Consider the following 20,675-nt stretch of genomic DNA (forward strand, 5'->3'; position numbering starts at 1 on the left):
CAAGAGTTTCAAGGTCCTGATGGAGTTCGGAAGTGCTGAGGGGATGGCAGGGCTAAAGCTGACTTGGTTTCCAGAGCACGGGGGAGGCAGCTGAGTGCAGCCGTCCTATGGACAGAGAGACCGCACACTTCTGCACCTCCGGGCACCACCTTCCTACTGGCCTGGGAGACGCAGTGAGGACAGGCCTGAGGCCCAGAAGTCACGCCCGTGAAAGGCCTCACTGGAAGGACAGCGAGGGGAGCGAGGCGTCCCCTGTACTCAAAGGCAGTCTTGATTAAGAGGGAGGGGAGAGCCCTAAAGGGGAGCAGACAGCTTTACAGACTGAATAGTTAGTCAAAAGAAGGTGTTTCAGATGAGAAGATACTGAAGTACCTTTTTAAAAGGCAAGGTTGAGTATTTTAGACCATGATTTGGAATAGCAGCCTATAACTAGAAAGAGATCACTTTACAAAAAATAAAGTTACCTTTTTTGCACACCCTAGATTGGGACTGGCCAATTTATACCTCTTATGCTAGAAAATATCAAACTATAATACTGTCACAATCCCCATAGAAATTAAAATGCCTGGTCTGTAAAACCTGTATTGAATGATTAATGCTGTGACTCCTCCTTTTTCAACTGCACAACTCTTAAAGGATAAAAAACAGCATGTTACCATTCATGTCTGTTTCTGACCATAAAAAGCAGTGTATGCAATATGTACATACCCTCTATAACTATACTAAAATTTCAGCTCTCATATAAATGATCTATGATTTTCTGCATTTTACTGTTATTTATTTTGCTACCTCCTAAAGTTTCTGTTTGACGTATGAAGCTACCAGTTCTGCGCAGCAGAGGTAGTCTGGACTGCCCTCGGAACCCGGGGAAACCTAGGAAGATGGTCAGGAAAGAGGATGGGATGTTCCCAGTGTAGTCAATGATCAAGGGTTTGAGCCAGACAGGCACCTAAGAACAAGAGTCCTTGGTAACAAAGAAATCTTGGTTGTGAAGTGGACAATATTTCATGCTCGTGCAAAACCAAATCCCAGAGTGGCAGAGGCTAGCCTACAGTCAGGCGCCATTAGGTCAACGGAAGAAGATGCGAGGTTGGGACTAGGCTTCACCCGCATGTCCGACTAGAGTGGTCCATTCGGACACTAACTGCAGACAAATTCTTCACTTTCTTATGTTCCCTGAAAACTCTTCTCCAGAATTTACTTTTGTTCATTATCTCATCCATTCCAATGCCCAAGAGTATTCCTTGACTTCACCTCCTCACCTTTGTTTTGAATATCCCTCCTACCAAAGTTTTCCTTTACTTCTCACTCAGTATCCTTTACTTCATAAATTTTTTGCCCAAGACTACTCTTTTCTTTCAGTAAACTTCATACAAACTTCAGGTAGCTTTAGGAAGCAGCCTCCAGTGGAAAAACAAACACTAAATCTCTGTTACTGTTCAGGAGAGGCCAAGTTGTGCTGTGTAACAAACAGCATCAGAACCTCAGTACTGAACACAACAAAGGTTTATTTCTCATGACACACACAGCCTGTGTGCCGGGTGACTCTGCTGGGCTGTGACTTCATGTCTGTAGTTTGTAATCTAGGCTGCTCTGATCTTACAGTACCATGATCTGATCACCATGGCAGGTAGGAGGGTGGAGGATCTCAAACTGGCAATTAAATGCTTTCACCTGGCCCCAAACCCACTGGCCAGAAACTCCCTCAATCTTGCTCAACGGCAAGGAGGAGGGAAGTATAATCCTTCCATGGACCAGAAGAAACAGGGAAGCAGAATGGATAAATACTAAGTCATCAGCACACCTTGCTTGGGCAACGAAAAGTTTATGTGCTGATACTGACTTCTGAGAAGCAAGAAACTGGAACAATGTTTGCTACCCTAAGTGCTTTTTTTCTTACCTGTTGCCTGATGGCTTACTTAATTCCTTCTTCTAAAGGGCCAGTTTGCATTTACTGACTGAGTCCTAGGAATGCCGGTGTCTGGAGGAGTGTGTATATGTGTGAGTGTCTATATATATACATGCATCCACATAAATGAGACTGCGTGCATATATATCCACAGAAAATATTTAAGCAAGTTATTTGATTCCCTTTCAGTTCTCAATAATGCCCATTGCAACAGGCAGATTTAGGATTTTTAAAAAATCTGTCTGAATTGTATATGTGGAATTACATTCCAAAGAGGATTTGAGGAGTCTGGAAGCACAGCCTTTCCATTAAAGCCATTAATTCCACACGAGAGCTCTCAATCACCAGGGACTATTTTCAGAAAATAAATATATTGAATGGAGAGATAACTAAGAAGAACCAGAGAAACTGTAGGTTTGTATCTCGGGGAGGTGACTTGACTCTAATGTCTGACTCTTAATGATCCCTAAACATGTTACCTACAGTTAGGTAGAAAATTCCTCTTCTGAAACTGCTGCATCTTCAAAGTCAGAAAGAAACCTGTTTTAAAAAGAGGAAGAAAACTGATGGCAAGGACCATTTGAAAAAATATTTATATACTCCAGGTAGCCTTCTGTTGTTCTGTCAGGGTTCTGAATTAGCCACTGGTTGCTCTTTTCAGAAAGGACTGTTAAAAATGCCCGTATGGTATGCAGTAGTGTAGTTTTTCTGCCTTCTTGAAATGTCTCAGAGCGAAATAGACAAAGTAAACTAAGTTTTTAAAAAATCTGGTGCACGATGGTTCATAAAACTCATTAAGCCCTACCAATAAAATGAGTGTAGAAATATCTGTCTGTTGCAATAAAATATTCTAAATAACAAGCCACTTTAAAAGAATGAGTGGTGAAAATGAGTTTTGAATACCTCCATCAAAGATATTAATAAGTACTTCTGCAAAAAACTGAAGAGTTGAGACTTTTATTTAGGATTGTTTTCCAGGACTTGATTCTGTCAGAATCAAGTTGATAAACTTGTTCTATAACTATAAATTACAAAGCAACTTATTAAATTATATGGTTAAGGACAACCGTGTCTTGCTTGTAACTCTCTCATGTTTTGCTTACATCTATCTCTTTTCTTTCATAGTAGCTGTCAGAATATCACAAGTGAACTGAAAATAGGTCTATAAATACCTAAACATTTGTCTCTAAGGAAAGCAAAAAAGCACATCATGTGCTTAAAATTAACATGCCACGAACCACCGTGGATCGAGTGTTTGCAGATGTCAGGCGTGTGACACACGGTCTCTCGTTTAATCCTACTGTTGCCCTGTGAGAACCGAGACTCAGATACGGTCAATAAACTGCCCAAGAGCACCAAGTGTTGGAAGCAGAATCTGAACCCTCATGGATGTTCTTTTCTTTATACTTGGCTGTTTCTGAGCTTTGGGGTGGGGTGGGAGAGCCAGGGTCAGAGGACTGATGGTAAAGGAGCCACATCTGACCCCACCCTACCTCCTGCCCTCTTTCAACTCATTAGCACTGTCAGCCTTATGTGTCTTTCAGGGCTTTCAGAGTGCGTGTTTGCTGCTTTTCAGACTTGGACAAATGACTACTTTTGTGTCTTTGCTCACGTTTCTTGCACTTCTTCAGGATTGTGGTGTTACTAAGGGAGGTGGCTGAGTGCTGGTCCTGCCACCTCCACTGTAGTATTTGCTTTGAGAAACACAGTTCTGGCAGGTTTTGAGAGTGTTGACTGAGACAGGTGTGTGCCTGGCAGTGGGTCCTGGCGAGATCACCTAGGTTCCTCAGGCCTGAGTCAGATGTGAATGGGCTGGTGTCAGCTTCCTGTGTGAGTTTCTTTTCTAAGAAAACAAAGCACTATCTAGTCATTCCTCCTGTTGGAATTAAATGAAAAGTAATTTCTGAATAGCCTCTCTTGACCTCTAAAACTGGGATCTGTGGACTTTGGAAACTGCTTTGATGGGTGCATATTTGAAATGGACCTTGATCTACAAAATAAACATTTGTAGTGTGTTAAAAACCAATACTTAAGATACAGAACTTTTTATTTTTGCCTTTCTCTGGACATTGTGAAATATATTTTTATCTTTGTGTAATTCTTAGCTGGGCACTAAGATTTTTTTTTTATAAGTAAAGATTTTAATTACTTAAAAAATTATACTTGCATCTTGAGGACACTTTGGAAATTTGCAGTTCCAATGTATTTAGTTTGTATAAGTTTTATAAGACATAGATAATGGAATTAAATATGAACTAACTTTCTAAACTTTGAATGTAGGAACAAATCCCTGAATGCTTAGGATTACAGAGAAGACCTCTGAGTGGCCACAGAGCCATCCCCTCTCTTTAGTCCTGGACTGTCGCCAGTGTTAAGGTTACTGCTTTAACTTGCCCGTGTAACTGGTTTTCCTTGTCAACCTTCAGTTCCTCCTGCAGATTACAAGAGGTATCCCCAACTGGAAAGGCCCCACAGTAATGAATTCTTGGAAAGATCAACCTAGACATTTGAATAGAACTGAAAAGCATCATTTTTATAGCACAGAGTGATAATTAATGTTCTAAACTATGGCCCTTAGTCATCCAAAAAAGTTTAACAAGCATGTTTAGCTCACTCTGTACAGTAAGAAAAAGGAGAGAGTGCTGTAAATGAGAAAGATTTCTGTTAAAAAAAAAAATTGCTAGTGTTAAAAAAAAAAAAAAAAGTCTGAGTCCCTCCTGCTCCCTACCGCCTTCCTTCCCTTCTGTGACAGAGATGGACCACATGCTAATCTGTCCTGAATATCTTGGATACAAAGTTGAGTAAAAGATGTTCTCTGTCCCCAAAGAGCCTGCTATGTAATGGTTCAAATAAACAGACAAGCAAATAATCTGAATACAGTAGAGTATTTTACTGGTTGTGTCTGAGACACCACTGAGGAGCACAGAAGAGAGAATACAGGCCATTTCTGAGCAGTATGGGGAAGCCCCATCAGCACTGGCTTCAGAAGCACGGTGTATTTTCCAGTTAACATTTCATTTTCTGGCGTGTCAGATAAATGAATGAAGTGCAACTTTATCTGGAAAGATTACTGTCTTGAGATTTACCATGGTCATTCCTCTAGGATTTTTGCCTGTTTTGAGTGAAGAGTAGTCTTTGCTAGAGGAAAAAAAAAATTAGTTATTTCAGGCTGAAGATGGGCCAATTTGTAATTTTTGTATGAAGCAATCTGAACTCCTCAGAAGAAATTCCTTTTTGTAAATTCATGATATTGTTGGATATTCTTTATACAACTACAGAAGTACTTTACATAAATTCATCTATTTGAGTGTTAAATATAATACAGAGTACCATCTGTATCACTTTATGTAATTTAACATTTTTAATAATTTTTATACAAACTTTTATTTCATGTATAGTAGGTACTTATTCTCTGGGGATAATTCCACAAAACAGCTCCTTAAAGTGAAATCACTTAAAACTGAGATAAACATTCAGAGTAAATTGTGAAAAATTAAACCAAAAATAACTTGATTTCTAACTTCATTAAGAAAATCTATAATATTACTGAAACAGTGTTCTAATTAGGAGAGTGAAAACTCTTTTATTGGCATAATTTTTTGTATGCTTGATAGCACATTATTAGATTTTTTAACAGCATTTTTGGCTTTTACAGTATAATAAACACTTCATTTTTTACAAAAAAAAAATTAAGGTGCTTCACCAGTTTTTCAAAGGGCCTCTCTCTTAGTCCTTCGACAGTCAAGTCACTGCAGAGCGATCCTATTGGTGTCTTTGTGGGTTTTCTCGTCTACCAGGGGCTTGGCATGTGATCTCAGCAGTCCTTCATCGCTTTACCCTATTTTATGAAAGCTTCTGAATAATTTCCAGTTTCATTTTACAACCAAATTGAATTTTCCCTGTGTTTGTTGAGAAACCAAAGTCTTTGCTAGCATGAGCATATATACGGGCACTGGTATTAAATAGAAATAATGTTTGAGTTGGAACTAATTTTGTAAGTGGTCACTTCACTAGTATTTTCATTTTGGAATGGCTTTTGTTTCCCTGTGAATTTATATATATATATTTATTTTCAACTGTAGGAACAAACTGGAAACTGGTATGGCTTAATATTTCTTAACACTCAATAGAACATTTCCTTTAATCTCTTTTAACTATTTATATCATTATGGATGGGACTCACTTTTCAAAAATATAATCCTAACATAGAAACCAGCTGGACTATGAGAAAGATGATGGCTGCGGTGATGCAGATGGTGATGGTGATGCTGATGGGGACAGTGATGCAGATGGTGATGGTGATGGCTGCCACTTGTGAAGCTCCTACAGCTAAAAACGTGCAGGTGCTACACTAGGCAGTTTAAAGAGCAATCCTTCTCCATGCTGAACTCATGGAGAAGGAGACTGAGGAAATTCATACGGGTAGTGAGTGTCTTAAATGTTAAAGACAAGCCATTCCAGTGCTCAAGTTTGTGCTCTGCACGACAGTATCTTTCTCTGGTGTAAAGAAGCATTCACTTCAGAGTTTAAGAGTTAATGGTTTTGGTGCATATAATATAAAGTTCATAAAAATCTGATTAGCCCACAGTCGTAGGAATACATTTCTAGATTTTTACATACTTTGGCTATTAAGAATCATAAAAATGTTTCTTCCTCTTGTTTGTGATTAAGAGATAGTCCACAAATACATATCCTTGACTCAGCAGATTCAAGAGTCAAAATGGAATGAAACATGTGGAATTAATGAAATTGGATTTCTGAAACAAACCTCATAAAATATAGTAATTTTTAAAAAACTACCTGACTTCATGAAGTAAATCCAGTACTAACAGCTTATTACTATTTTCAGAGAGAGAATGGTACACCATTTCCCAGTGTCTATCTATTTAATGGAACCTATGACTGTCCACTAGAAATGCAGTTATTTTACAATGTGTATTTTTCTATAAGCCATTACCCTAGGATACCAGGATTCAGCTTTGATATATTCATAAGTTGAAGGAGGAAATATACATATTTTACAGGCTTTAAAAAAAATTTAAAGCCAGTATTTTATTTCGGTTTTTGTTTGTTTTTGGTGGGGGGGGGTAATTAGGTTTATTTATTTATTTTTAGAGGAGGTACTGGGGATTGAACTCAGGACCTCATGCATGCTGAGCATGCACTCTACCACTTGAGCTATACTCTCCCCTACCTTTTACAGTCTTTTATAACTGTGGAATCTGGAATTCCAGATGGTGAATTTTCAGTTGTTTGAACGTTTTCTTTCTCATTCATAGAGCAGCTTTGATCATGGCCCTTGGTCAAAGATGCTGTTTTTATTGTTAAAAAAACTCTTCAACATCAAACATATGAGGAAGGAGTCTAAAATTAGCCCATTAAGTCAGACACACAGAACCCTGTGGTCCCAGGAATACTGGCCTTCCTGTAAAATGCCTCTTAAGATGAGTACAACTTCAGAAGTTATTGCTTTACTGCCTTGGATTTTTTTTTAAACTGTTGTCCCCTAGCATGTGTAACTGAATGATGACCCATTCTGCATGTAAAGCCATATCACTGAGCTGTCTTTCAGGCTTAGATCTTTTGGTTTCTTAAATTCCCTCCTAAGAAAAATGATGGGATTATACTGTTTAAAGTTGTCTGTTTCTTGCAAGTTATTGGTTCACATACATACCATCATACTTTTGGAACAACATTTCCCCAGAGACGAGCTCTATTGTTAATTCTTATTCATCATGTCTCAAAACCACCAAACCTGCTGAGGCATTAAGCATACTTTTTGGACATGGTCTTAGAAATATGGCAATTGCCATACTGAAGCAATCCATCCAGCCATCATGTTTTCTGCTTTGAACATAGTTCTGTCTTGCATTAGAAGCAGGCTTTAAGGTCCTCTGAATTGCCTACTTGGACAGTAACGTGCAGAAGAGAGAAATTTCATTTTAATTGCATCCAGTGATCTTTTTATGCTCCAAAGCATGAGGACTGGTTTTTGTAATTCTAGCCTAGTAAGTGTAATTGCGGCTCTATTTATATTTATTTAGGTCCCTAATCCCTAAACCAAGCTTCTACATTGGGGATTTTAGATTAATTTTAGGTTAATTTTATATTATCTTACGAAAACCCTCTCGCTTTTTTGTAACAGGTTTCATACAAACTACCACTAAATCTAAGCTGAAATAGGAAAGAAAAAAACTCCTATTAACACATCTTCACTGGATAGATGCGGGCAAGCCTACCACTACTGGCCATCTGATCTATAAATGTGGTATGACTGACCAAAGAACCACTGAAAACTTTGAGAAGGGGGCTGCTGGAGGTAAGGAGGGGCTCTTTGAAGTATGCTTGGGTCTTGGATAAACTGAGAGCTGAACAGGAGTGCAGTATCACCACTGATACCTCTGTGTGGGAATTTAAGACCAGCAAGTACTACGTGACCATCACTGAACTGTTTGTCTCAACTGGCCATTTGAGTTTAACAGTAAAAGAGTGGTTAATGATTACAGTGCATCACAAAACCTTCAGGAGGAAAGGAGAGTGTTTTGCGGACCATGTGTTTGTGTATGTGGCAGTTTTAAGTTACTCGTTTTTCAAATCAGTATTTTCCAATGGAAACAACCTGACCAACAATCTGTCATAGATTTTTGAGACCCATTAAAACAAAGTTTAATGGAAAAAAAAAACCCTCTCAAATATCTCAGATATTTTATATCTGTTGCCTCTTTATATACCAATATTCTCATGGAGGAAGTGGAAAATACAGTCTTTCCATTATTTTAGAGCTGTGAACATTTCTCAAAAGATGTATCAACTCAGCAGAACACATTTCTGCTGTATTCCATGTTTTGTGTCCTCCTTTTTTTTTTTTTAAACCAAAAGCAGGGTTTTTTGTTGTTATTGTTGTTGTTTTGCTTTGTTTTATTTTAGTGGACCCAATGACTCTGCTTCTTTAATTTCTTCTCTTAATCCATTTACATTCTTTATAAAACTTTTTGTCTTTTCTCAGTTTTGTATTACGTTTCTACCGGATTTCCTTTTCTGTCTTTGCCCTAAGTGTGTCCCTGTTCTGAGTCACTGTCTCGACCTTTCATGTGGCACTCACTCCAGTGAGACACTGGAGTGTGAGAGCAGTGGGCCCCTGCTCCAGCTGTCTCCCACCTTACAGTCAACACAGCAAATGTGGGAATGCACTAACTCTAGACAGTAATGGTAATTTAGATAATTAAAGAAACACTGAGGAAATTTAAAACAAAGTAAACCCCACTATAGTAATGGGAATCTGGAAAGCAAATGCCCTGGTATTTTATATACAGCCTTTCTATATAAAGTATTCTAGGAAACAGGGTAGAATCAAATTTATGATCATTAAAAGCTTTCTAAATAAATTTTACCATATTCTCACAGGAATGGTGTGAAAGGAAGAATGGATAGATGTGTTCCTTAAAGTGGCGAAAAAACAAGGAACTGTGAGAACGGTATTTCCATATTTAAGGGCCTCGTGGCAGAATGAGGAAATCCTAAGCTCCGCCAGCAGTGGAGGTGGAACTACTGGACTCATCTGACTGTACTGAGAGAGGCTGTTCCAGGTTCTGGAGATGGGAAGGAAAAGAGATGAAGACAGTCAAAGAACACCCGGTGGGAGATACCAGGAGGAAGATGCACAGACAAACAAAAACTGTTCCTGAGTGGGACTCTTACAAAGGAAGGGAGTAGAAGTGAAAGCTGAAAAGAAGAATAAATGAGGCTATTGATTATAACATTTTCAAAGTTTCTAAAAGATGGACTAGTGATTAAATTAGAGTGTGAGTGACTAGCACTTTTTCTAATGAAATCTACAACCAGTTGTGAAAGTGTTTTTAATGGATGTTTTTTGAGTTGTTAAATACCTAGACCCTACATATAACAGTTTGCATATTTTATATTTTTCATTCAATGTCACTGACTGGTTCTTACATTTTCTCAATTACATATATTCTGAAAGTAGCAAGTTTTCTACCAAGGCAACTATGTCACTGTTATTTAATTATTTACTTATCCATAAAATAAGAGCTGTTTTTCATTTAACTGGATTTGAGGAAATAAGGCCTAAAGCAGAAGAGAATTGTTCTGGAAATATACTGGGGAGAGGTGAAGACAGCGGGAGGCATGCAAAAGCAAGCCTGTAATTTTCAAACAGATATGGTCGTTTATATAGAATTGGAGGTGAACTGAGAATAACCAGAGGACCAAAATTTCTGAATAACAACAGATGTGGTTTTGAGAGGCAGGAGGGGAACTTTCTTGGGTGGTGATAATGTTCAGTACTCTGATCAGATTGCTGATTACATGGTTTTTATTTCTATCTTAAAAGTTAACCGAGCTATAGGATGTATAAATAAAACTTAATTTTACTTTACACATTTTGTTGTATGTAAATGACATCTTACTTTGTTAAAAGCAGGAGAAAAAACTCACTTGAATTCTAATGGGTGCTTCAGACTAAGATACTGCTTTCATTTTTATTATTTCTACTGGATATACAGTTAGTATCATCTTTGATGTTACTGTTAAACTGTTCTTTAAACTGATACTCTATGAAGAAAACCTAGCCAATATATTTCATTTATAACTCTCCTGAGCTGGAATTTCCCAGCACTAACCTGTTTCAGATTCCTGCTGTCGTTTCTGCACTATTAGCTGGTGTCAGCAGGGGGTTAACAGCACTCAATTTAACCTTGCTATTTGTACTCTGTTTTGATTTTTTTTTTCTTTTTTCCTCATTTAACTTTCTTACATGGATTCCCCATTTTAAAGATCCGTGCATGCACCATGGGGTCTGTACACCGAAAGACCATAGTGCAGATAAGCACACAATAAAAGCACATTTAAAGATAATGTGAAGCTACAAGACCTTTCTTTTTTTTTTTTTTTTTTTTTTCTGGGAGCAGAAAGGCATTGCTGTGAAAATCACTGGAACAAGAGAAAAATTGAGTAAGCCTACTCATGCTGTTATTTTTCTGAGAAGATTACAGACCTGTTTGAAATATGTAACAATTATACAGGTATGGATTACTTACAGGTTATATGTCCAGACAGAGGGGCATCTCTGTGACAGTTCTTTCTGCAGCTAGCCAGGGACAGAGGCTTCACACCAGAAGCACTTTCTCTCTCCATGATAAAATCGGTAAAATTCTAAAATCTGTTATGGCCTGTTCTCCCAATTGCCCCCTCTCCCCTCTTCCCTGGCCTGCTCCCCTTCCTTGGACCTTTTATCTTATAAATGCTGAGCCCCTTCTGTTCAAAACTGTGTCCAGCAGCAGGATAAGGGAAACTGGTGCACTGAAGTGGGCTACTGGAACCCCAGATCTGTCCCCTCCCCAATCCAGAATCCAGTGAACTGAAAGACTCACTACTCTTAGGAATGGTCTTTGTATTTCTCTGAGTGGGAACTGCGTAAAACACGATTGGTGGAAGTGAAAAAGGAGGAGGACCAGCGCTAATTCTGGCCATCCTGTAAGGCTGCGCGTATGGAGTTTAAACTGAAAGGAGAGCCCACCTTCTCTGTTCCTCAGCCCCTAGTCCCCTTCACTTCCAACCACCATTTTGCACACCTCCCAGCACATTCCTCTCCCAGTCTGGAGTTTCAACACCAACATGGTGACATCAAAGTGAAAACAACAAGAAAACCTCTGGTGACTTGGAGGAGAGGGAGACCCAGATCTCATGGAAACACACGTTCCTACCTCCCCAGACAGGGATTCTGAAAGCTCTTCTCCAGACACATTTCTTTGGTGATGGGGGAATACAGTAACGCAAGGACTGTACTGAAACGATGCTCTACTGTTATGCTGGGTGATAGACATCCTGGTTAACACCTGCTGTCCCGGCATTTTTATTATTAACAGCACCCCCTTTCACCCCCAAAAAGTTTGGCTGAAAAATTGTATGTTCACTCTAGTCATAACAAAATGGACTTCTCAGGGGAGGTGGGAACTGTTTAACAATAGTCCAAAATGTAAACAAATGACATTAAGTATTTCAAAGTTAATTGGTAGCAGTTACGTTTTAAAGTATTATAAATGCAAATGTTCATTAAACATTCTTCAAAACAAAAAAACTCTTTGGAAAGGATTGTCATTACTATGATATAATGCCTACATGATGTCTGCAGCACAGCTATATAATTAATGTGGAATAACTAGCTAATATTTAAACCATTAAGTCAAACTTAAATGGCATAAAGTCTCTATAAAAGAATACCTGAACATTTAAATTAGGGATTTTTCAGCTTTAATAATAAAATTCAGTGTTTAAATTTTTCTTTTTCCTAATTCTTTATAATTAAAGGTAACCAATCATGGGCCTTCAAGAGGTACTGACTTTAAAATTTGACAAATGTTCTACATTTATCTTTTTTAATTTACCTTTTTAAAAGACATATTACTTCCTATAAATTATTTTGCACATTTAAATGTATAGGTATGAAGTTGAATTAGTAAAACATGCATTAGTAAGAAAACAGGTTTCTGATTTAATACTAACCAACCATTGTTAATGTGCTATAAAATCCTCCTTAAGAGATATGGATTCCAATTATTAAAGTTAATGGCCTCCAGTTGCTTCATCTTGCCTTAGTTTAGGACATTAAGCATGCAGAATCCGTAATTTAATTATCACCTGTTAATACTGGCTCTAAGTTCATTTCTCTCCTGTCAGGATGAAACTTCTTAGATGAGTCAATTAAAAACCATTATCTTCCTATACAAAACGCCAGCCTGCACCCACAGTATACAGACCACAGATTTGCTGGGACTTTCAAGATGGGATTTACTGAAACCTGCCTTTAATGGTTGCCAAATAAAACTATTATTTTTGTCCATTTATTATTCTAATTCTTTTTTTAATTCTTTTTTTTATTCTAATTCTTTAAATCTCTAGATTACATGTAGATTATATATTTTTCCCTTAGTGTATGTATATACCTTAAAAACAATTCAAGAAGTGGAGAGTTACACTCTTCTATAATAATAGAAGGCAAAAATGAAAAGAAGTCTACACTTTTACTCCTATTTGGGCATAAGATGTAACAAAACATCAGAGAATGTGGTGCAGTAGCTTATCATGAAATCCCATTGCTATGCACTGGAGAGATGTGCAGTTCACTTCCAGAAATTTATTAGAAACTTTGTCCCCTATACCCTCCTGTTACATGTACCATTTCACTGAAATCCAATTTTATCAGTTCATCCATGGGAATTAAACTAGGAAATTAATTTGTGCTAACCAAACTCACAAGAGACTGATTTATAAACTAGTAAATCACTTTGTAATCTGCCACGGGGAATGCTACCTGCTCTAACAACCAGAGAAATTCATCTGATGTTTCTGAGTTTCCACTACTCTCAGTGCAGGCACTACCAGGAAGACAAAGGTGAAAAACACTTGATCTTCAACGAGTTCATAATCTGGTGAGAGGACTTAGGCAACAATGCATAAAATACAAGTCAGCCTACAGCAACTTCATGAGTGATATGTAGTACTTAAATGTATAGAGGAGATCTCCTTTCTGCTATTTAGACTCTGACAGATAGGGAGCCAAATTATACTTCAGGTGGATTTTTAGTGGATGCATTTTAAAGTACATTTCTCAAGCCATTATTGGTTAATAAATCATCTTTCCCATTTTTTTTTGCATGTTTCTGTATAGAGAACCAGGACCGGCTATCTTTGCTCTTAGATACATTCTAGATAGACACTCCACCAAAATTTTAAACTATAACATGTCCAGACCCATGAGCAGTCCCTTCTTACTGTGGTTGTTATTACATCAATCTCTATTTCTGTATTCCAGAGTCACAGCTAACTTGTAGGCTGATTCTAAAGTCCGTGCATAAGGCAAAAATAATATATAGTCAAAGTACTCTTGGAAATTCCATAAACAGCCTATAAATTAGAGTATATATGGGGTTTGTAAAACAATATTCAGTAATATATATGTATAATGTTTAATAAAGCATGATATAATAAGGAATACATTATCCAAATGTATTTTAATTACAGTATTTTAATTTAAAGAAGTATTTATATAAAGAAAAGTATATAAATTAAATGTATGTATCATGCATGTCCTCTGTCATAACATTCGCATTTGTAGATTTCTCCCATTGAAAAGATTTAGAGGAGGCCACGACCTACAAACGTGTACTGAGAGGCTCGTCTTTTAAATCACAAGACAGACTGAGCTGCTTCTGAAGACCTTTCCTACAGTTAGCTTGTTTTAGACATTTTATGTGGGTTCTTATTAGCTTCATTCTTAAGCATCTCTCCTAGATTTGGATGTTAGTCATGCTTTTCTCTAATTACTGGATTCACCCAAACATACCATGCAACTGTCTGGCACTGAGCCCAAATTCTGTCTCTGATGGTGGAGAGCCAACTAGCTCATAAGGAAATCAAACCCCTGACCTCGGGTGTTATTTGCACTGTACTCAGTCAGCTCAGTCTCTGTACCCATATACCAGAAATAATAAAATACTTCCATTTAGCAAACTCACGGAAGCAAAAGCTGCGTCTGTATGTGTCAGTGTGCATCTAAAGTATGTTACTATGTGACTTTCCTCACTATAGTAATTTTAGGTAATCATTAATGATATTGTTTATTGTATTCATTGTTGCCTGAATATTTCCACAAGATCAATATTATTTCTATCTTTAGGAGACCAGAGTTTGAGGGATCTGCAGAGGTCTTGATGTGAAAGGAAGTGGCAGAGTCAGGACAATGCTCCACGTCTACTAGATCAGTCAGTGGTCCATTCATCTGTTAGATTCTCGACATTATACAGAATACTGGGAGAACCTGGCGAAGACAGAATCTGGAACTGAAAGTGCATAAAGCTCAGGCTCTGGAATCCAACAGCTGTGTGTGAATTTCACCTCCTCAAGTTACTTGCTGGGTGACCTCTAGCAAGTTACTTTAAACAACTCTTCAAGCCTCAGTTCCTTAACTCCCTTAGGGTTTTTGAAACAATTCAATGAAATAGCAGATAAAGTTCTTAGCATAGTACATGGTATATCATTAGAGTTCAATAAATAGCTTAATAAATATTACTTGTTTTTTCACCTTAACAATGATATTTTGAATTTCAACTTTTCTACATCTCTTGTATGTGCACCTAGATCAGATGAAACCTGTAGTTAATTTCATCTTTCTCTCTAGAAACAACTAGATATGTAACTACATATATGCTAATGAGGACACACAGAGACATTACCACTCCCAACACCTATTTTTGGTGTTTTAAAGTTAACTATTCTTCCCATATTTTCTTAATCTGTGATATCTATGGCTACAGCAGAGAGGTATTAAAAGAAGAACAGGAAACCGCACAAGTTTCTTAAAATAAGAAGACAAAGTGAGCTCAGACACATGATGTTTATATACCTATTTAAAAGAGAAATTTGGTAAGCACAGCATACTCAAAGCTAACCACAAATGAGTAAAAGAATACCACAGTTTACTTTAAAATCATACACATCTTACTTGCATTAGTGTGTGTAACAATTTCACTGTAAAATGCTTTTTTTTAAAAAAAAATTCAAAACCATGTGTGCCCCACCTGAATACCTCTACTATGGTTTTCACTGTACCTACAACATCTATGTGACACTAAAGCTGATATGAGGTTTTATCCTACCCAGCCTGCATGTACGCTATGTAAGCAAACCCTATCTTCTGCAGGAACTATCAAGTCAAACTCATGTTTCTCAGAATATGTGAGCTGTTGGTATCAAAATGTTTGCAGGTAGCTCTCAATTTTTTAAACTAATGTGTAATAAATTTCATGATCATCTTCTATTAATTGCAAGTGAACTGGCCCTTGGTTTTTTTTTCATTAAAAATTTTTTAAATTTTGTATTAATAGACTTTATTTTTTAGAGCAGTTTCAGGTTCACAGCAGAATTGAGCAGAAATACAGAGAGTATGCACATAGCCCTCCCCACCCACACATACATACTCCCCTACCCTCATCAGTGCAGCATATTTGGTACAATTGATGAACCAACATGGACACACTATTATCAACCAAAGTCCATAGTTTGAATTAGAGTTCACTCTTGACGTTGTACAGTCTATGGGTTTTGGCAAATGCATAATGACATGTAGCCACCACTATAGTATCATACAGAATAACTTCACTGCCCCCCAAATCCCTCCTGTTTCATCTATTCATTCCTCCCTCCCTCCCTCCCTCCCTCTCCCCAAACGCCTGGAAACCATGATCTTTTTATTGTTTCTGTAGCTTTGCCTTTTCCAGAATGTCATTTGGTTGGAATCATACAGTTTGTAACCTTTTCAGACTGGCTTTTTTCATTTAGTAATGTCTTTTAAGATTCTTCCATGTCTTTCATGGCTTGACAGTTCATTTCTTTTTTTTTTTTTAACTGCACATTTATTTTTAAATTTACATATATGTACCATTCATTCTTTCTAAGAAGATTTAGAGCTTTAGCTTTTGAAACTTACATAGTTATCAAAGGAATAAAGCCAATCACAAAACAAGAATTAATTTAAAAAGATACATACACCCTGCTATTAACAGCAATATTATTTACAAATGCCAAGATATGGAAGCATCCTAAGTGCACATCAATAGTTGAACAGATAAAGAAGATACAGCATACATATATGTAATGCAATACAACTCACCCATAAGAAAGAAGGATATTTTGCCATTTGCGGCCCTTTATTCACTTTTTTTTTCACTTCAAAAGCCAGAATTTTATATCTGGCATAAACATTTCCATTGTATCAAAAACAACAAAATACCCAGAAATAAACCTAACCAAGGAGGTTACCTATACTCTGCAAACTGAAATGGCACAAAGAAATGGAAAGATGTCTTGTGCTCTTGGATTGAAAGAATCAACACTATCAAAATGGCCACACTACCCAAAGCAATCCACAGATTCAATGCAACCTCCGCCAAAATACTCACAACATTTCTTGCAGAACTAGAGCAAACAATTTCAAAATTCACAAGGAACCACAAAAGACCCCCGACAGCCAAAGCAATCTTTTGTAGATCTTATTTTTTTTCTCTCTCTTTTTCTTTTTGTTCTCTTTTCTTATGGTTTGATGACTAGAGAAGGTCCTTTAACTTTTGTTGTAAAGCTGGTTTGGTGGTGCTGAAATCTTTTAGCTTTAGTTTATCTGTGAAGCTTTTCATTTCTCCCTCAAATCTGAACAAAAGCTTTGCTGGATAGAGAATTCTTGGTTGTAAGTTTTCTCCTTTCATCACTTTAAATATATCATGCCACTCCCTTCTGGCCTGTAGAGTTTCTGCTGAGAAATCAGCTGATAGTCTTATGGGCGTTCCCTTGTATGTTATTTGTTGCTTTTCTCTTGCTAATTTTAGTATTTTTCTCCTTATCCTTAATTTTTATCAATTTGATGACTATGTGCCTTGGTGTGTTGCTCTTTGAGTTGATCCTGTGTGGTACCTTCCACGCCTCCTGGACTTGGGTGACTGTTCCCTTTCCCAAGTTCGGGAAGTTTTCAGTGATTATCTCTCCAAAAATTTTCTCAGGTCATTTCTCTCTCTCTTCACTTTCTGGGACCCCTATAATGCAAATATTAGTGCACTTCATGTTGTCCCAGAGTTCTCTTAACCTAGCCTCATTTCTTTTCATTCTTTTTTCTTTTTTCTGTTCTGCAGTAGTGATTTCCACTAATCTGTCTTCCAGCTCACTGGTTCGTTCTTCTGCCTCATTTAGTCTATTCTTGGTTCCTTCTAGTGTGTTATTTCAGTGATTTTATTCTTCAACTCTGGCTATTCTTTATATTTTCCAACTCTGCTAAAAACATCGCTCTGTGCATCTATACTCCTCTTGAGTTCTCTGACCATCTTGGCCATCATTACTTTAAACTCTTTCTCAGGTAAACTGCCCATCTCTTCATCACTTAGTTGTTCTTCTGGGATTGTATCTTGTGCCTTGGCCTGGGAGATACTCCTTTGCCACCTCATATCATCTATCTCTCTATTTGTATTTTTAGGTAAGTTAGTTTCTTGACTTTGGAGAGGTGGCCCTCTATGGGAGATGTCCTATGCGTCCCAGCAGTATACTCCTCTCTTGTCACCAAAGGGTCAGTGTCTAGCCAGTCCCAGTGCAGAGTCTGGCCTGTATCTGTGGATTCCTTCCACAGACTTTAGGATTGTTGTTTCTTATTTCTGGTACCTGCCCCTGATGGATGAAGCTGGACTAGAGGCTTATGCAGGGTTCCTGGCAGGAGGAGCCGGTGCCTGCCCACTGCTGAGTGAAGCTTAGTCCTGGACCTCTGGTGGGTAGGGCTGTGTCTATAGGCATTGGTGGCTCAGGAAGTCTGAGTGTGGCTGCTTTCCCACTCTGTATGTTGTTTGGCCTGAGGCTTCCCTACAGGCTGTTAGGTGGGGCTAGGTCTTGGTGCTAATGATTCAATCAAGAATTGAAAGCTCTTCACAGGAAGAGCTCATGTAGGAACAATCCCGGAATGTCTGCCACCAACTTTTATGGCCCCTGAGTGAGCCACAGCCGTCCCCTACATCCCCAGGAGACCCTCCAAAACCAGCAGGCAGGCCTGGCCCAGGCTCCTCTGAAATCACTGCCTCTGCCCTTGGACCTCGTGCACGTGAGTTTCCATGTACACTTCCCAAGTGAATGAAGTCTCCGTTTCCCTCAGTCCCCGTGGGGCTCCCAGAGCCAAGCCCAAGCCCCGCTAGCCTTCAGAACCAGAAGTCCTGGGGTCTCCTTCTCCTCCCAATGCCGGGGCCCGGGCTGGGCAGCCTGACATGGGCTTAGAGCTCTCACTCCTGTGGGAGGGCCTCTGCGACTTAACTATTCTTCAGATTGTGGGTCACCCACCCGGGGGTATGCGGCCCAATTATATCACAAGCACGCCCTTCCTACCATCCTGCTGTGGTTTCAAACCTCTTTATGTTTCCAGTTGCAGAAGATCTTTTTTGCTAGGATCCAGTCATTTTTTCAATGGTTGTTTAGCATTCAGTTGTGGTTTTTTTGTAGTCATGAGGAGAGGTGAGCTCATGGTCCTACCACTCTGCCATCTTGACTGGAAAAATGATCCCTTGTTTTTGAATTGATAAAGTTTCCCTTTGAAATATATTCACTTAAGTGAGCTGATTAAAAAGTTCAGTAAGAAAATTAGTATGCGGATAAGAAAAAACTACAAAAGTTACATAACTGGCTGAAGTTGTGGAGACTGAAAACAGAGGTGGATAACTGATGATACTTTAACTTAAAATATTTTTTGTCCTGACAGATCTAAATGTTACTTAAGAGAAGAATAACATTAATACTAATCTTGTTTGAAAACTCTGGTTCCCTTTGTTACATTTTAGTAGCAATGATTTGCTAACATTTGTGCAAACTCTATATTGTGGTCTATACACTTCTCAGATACAGGATCCTTTTATTTAAAATTGGTGCAGTTATATTTATATCTTTGGGAGTGGGGTTCCCTTTCAGAAGTGTACTGATACTGTTTCATCATGAGATTGAATATCTGGGGATCAGTAAAATATTGGAAATTTAAAAATAAAAAATATGAAGTAGCTCTTCACACCTGAAGAAATATTCCACAGAGATTCTCCCACGTTTCTTCAAGACTTTAAACTGGTATCTCAGGCAAGGTGCTAAACTCTTGGGTATAGGCTGGTAAACAAAAGGGACATGGTTCCTACCCTCTGAACCACTCAGATGATGGGAAAGACAGGCAGACATGAGACAATTTGAGGAGGTGACATTTAAGAAGAAAGTCTGGAAAAGGGGAGGGCAGGTTAGATCCAAGTAGCAGGAAAATATGCAAAGAGCAGGGGCAGAAAGGAATGCAGTCTGTTAGACAAAGTCAAGGTCAGCCTGCGGGGAGGGGGCTCACTGAGCGCAGGGAGACTGGTGAGGAATGAGCCAGGAAGAGCAGGACGGGGTCTTCCAGGTAGTGTCACCTGCCACGAAATTAACTGCCAGTGAAAACACAGCAGAGCTAGCGCTGTTACTTCACCTTGAAAGCACAGTGAGAATTATCAGGCGAATTTGAGTGCCATGAAAAATACTCCATAAAATTGCTAAGCGTCTCTATTGGGAATTTAAAAATCCACCAAAATATCCTGTTAAAATTTCTGTAAATAGGGTCTTTGACTGCTCAAGTCACCTAGCTCACTGCAGGCAAATGGACTTGGGAAATGCCACGAGTTCCCTTCAGTATTTCCCATTGTTTTTGAATTCCCCTCTTCTTCCCCATTTTGTCCGCTGCTGCCTGTAGCCACACCTCCCAGTGTTCCCCTTAAATACAGGAAGGAAACAGAGATGTGGGTCTACGGTAACAGGACGCAGACAATGATGGCATCAAGAAAGGGGGCAGGCAGCTCTGTGAGGTCGGCCCTTTCCCATGTCCCCTTAACAGGGCTCCTGGGTCCTATGCCTTCTCTTCATATTTAATGCACAGGCTCCATGGTCAGGAAAAAGGTCTTGCTGACAGCTGGCCTCCCCAACCTTCCTCATCCACGGCCCCATTTTCACATCTCCTGTGGAAGTGCTTATGCACCCATGGTCAATCACTTTGATCTGAGGGGTTCTCAGTCCATGTGAACAGTGTAGATATCAGTCTTTTATTGCACCATTGAGTATGCTTTCCTTTGATTCAGAGCTGGATTTGCTAATGATATTCTGTATTTCAGGGACATCGTGGCTGGCATTATTTTTTTAAATGAACGATCTTCGGACTTTAAGAACTATA

The 20,675-nt window shown here is 38.5% G+C and overlaps 1 protein-coding gene and 1 long non-coding RNA gene across 4 annotated transcripts in view; one reads left to right on the forward strand and one right to left on the reverse strand.

Annotated features, from left to right (window-relative positions):
* LOC102510161 (ubiquitin-conjugating enzyme E2 E2) overlaps positions 1-20,675 on the reverse strand; it is a 326,227-nt gene that overhangs the window by 201,562 nt on the left and 103,990 nt on the right. The window lies entirely within an intron of this gene.
* Positions 1,080-19,052, forward strand: LOC116666371. Its single transcript, XR_004323195.1, has 3 exons — positions 1,080-1,089; positions 1,401-1,406; positions 18,389-19,052. It is a non-coding gene; the product is annotated as an uncharacterized LOC116666371 (long non-coding RNA).

The sequence above is a fragment of the Camelus ferus genome, chromosome 1 (genome assembly GCF_009834535.1).
Source record: "Camelus ferus isolate YT-003-E chromosome 1, BCGSAC_Cfer_1.0, whole genome shotgun sequence".
NCBI classification, from domain to species: domain Eukaryota; kingdom Metazoa; phylum Chordata; class Mammalia; order Artiodactyla; family Camelidae; genus Camelus; species Camelus ferus.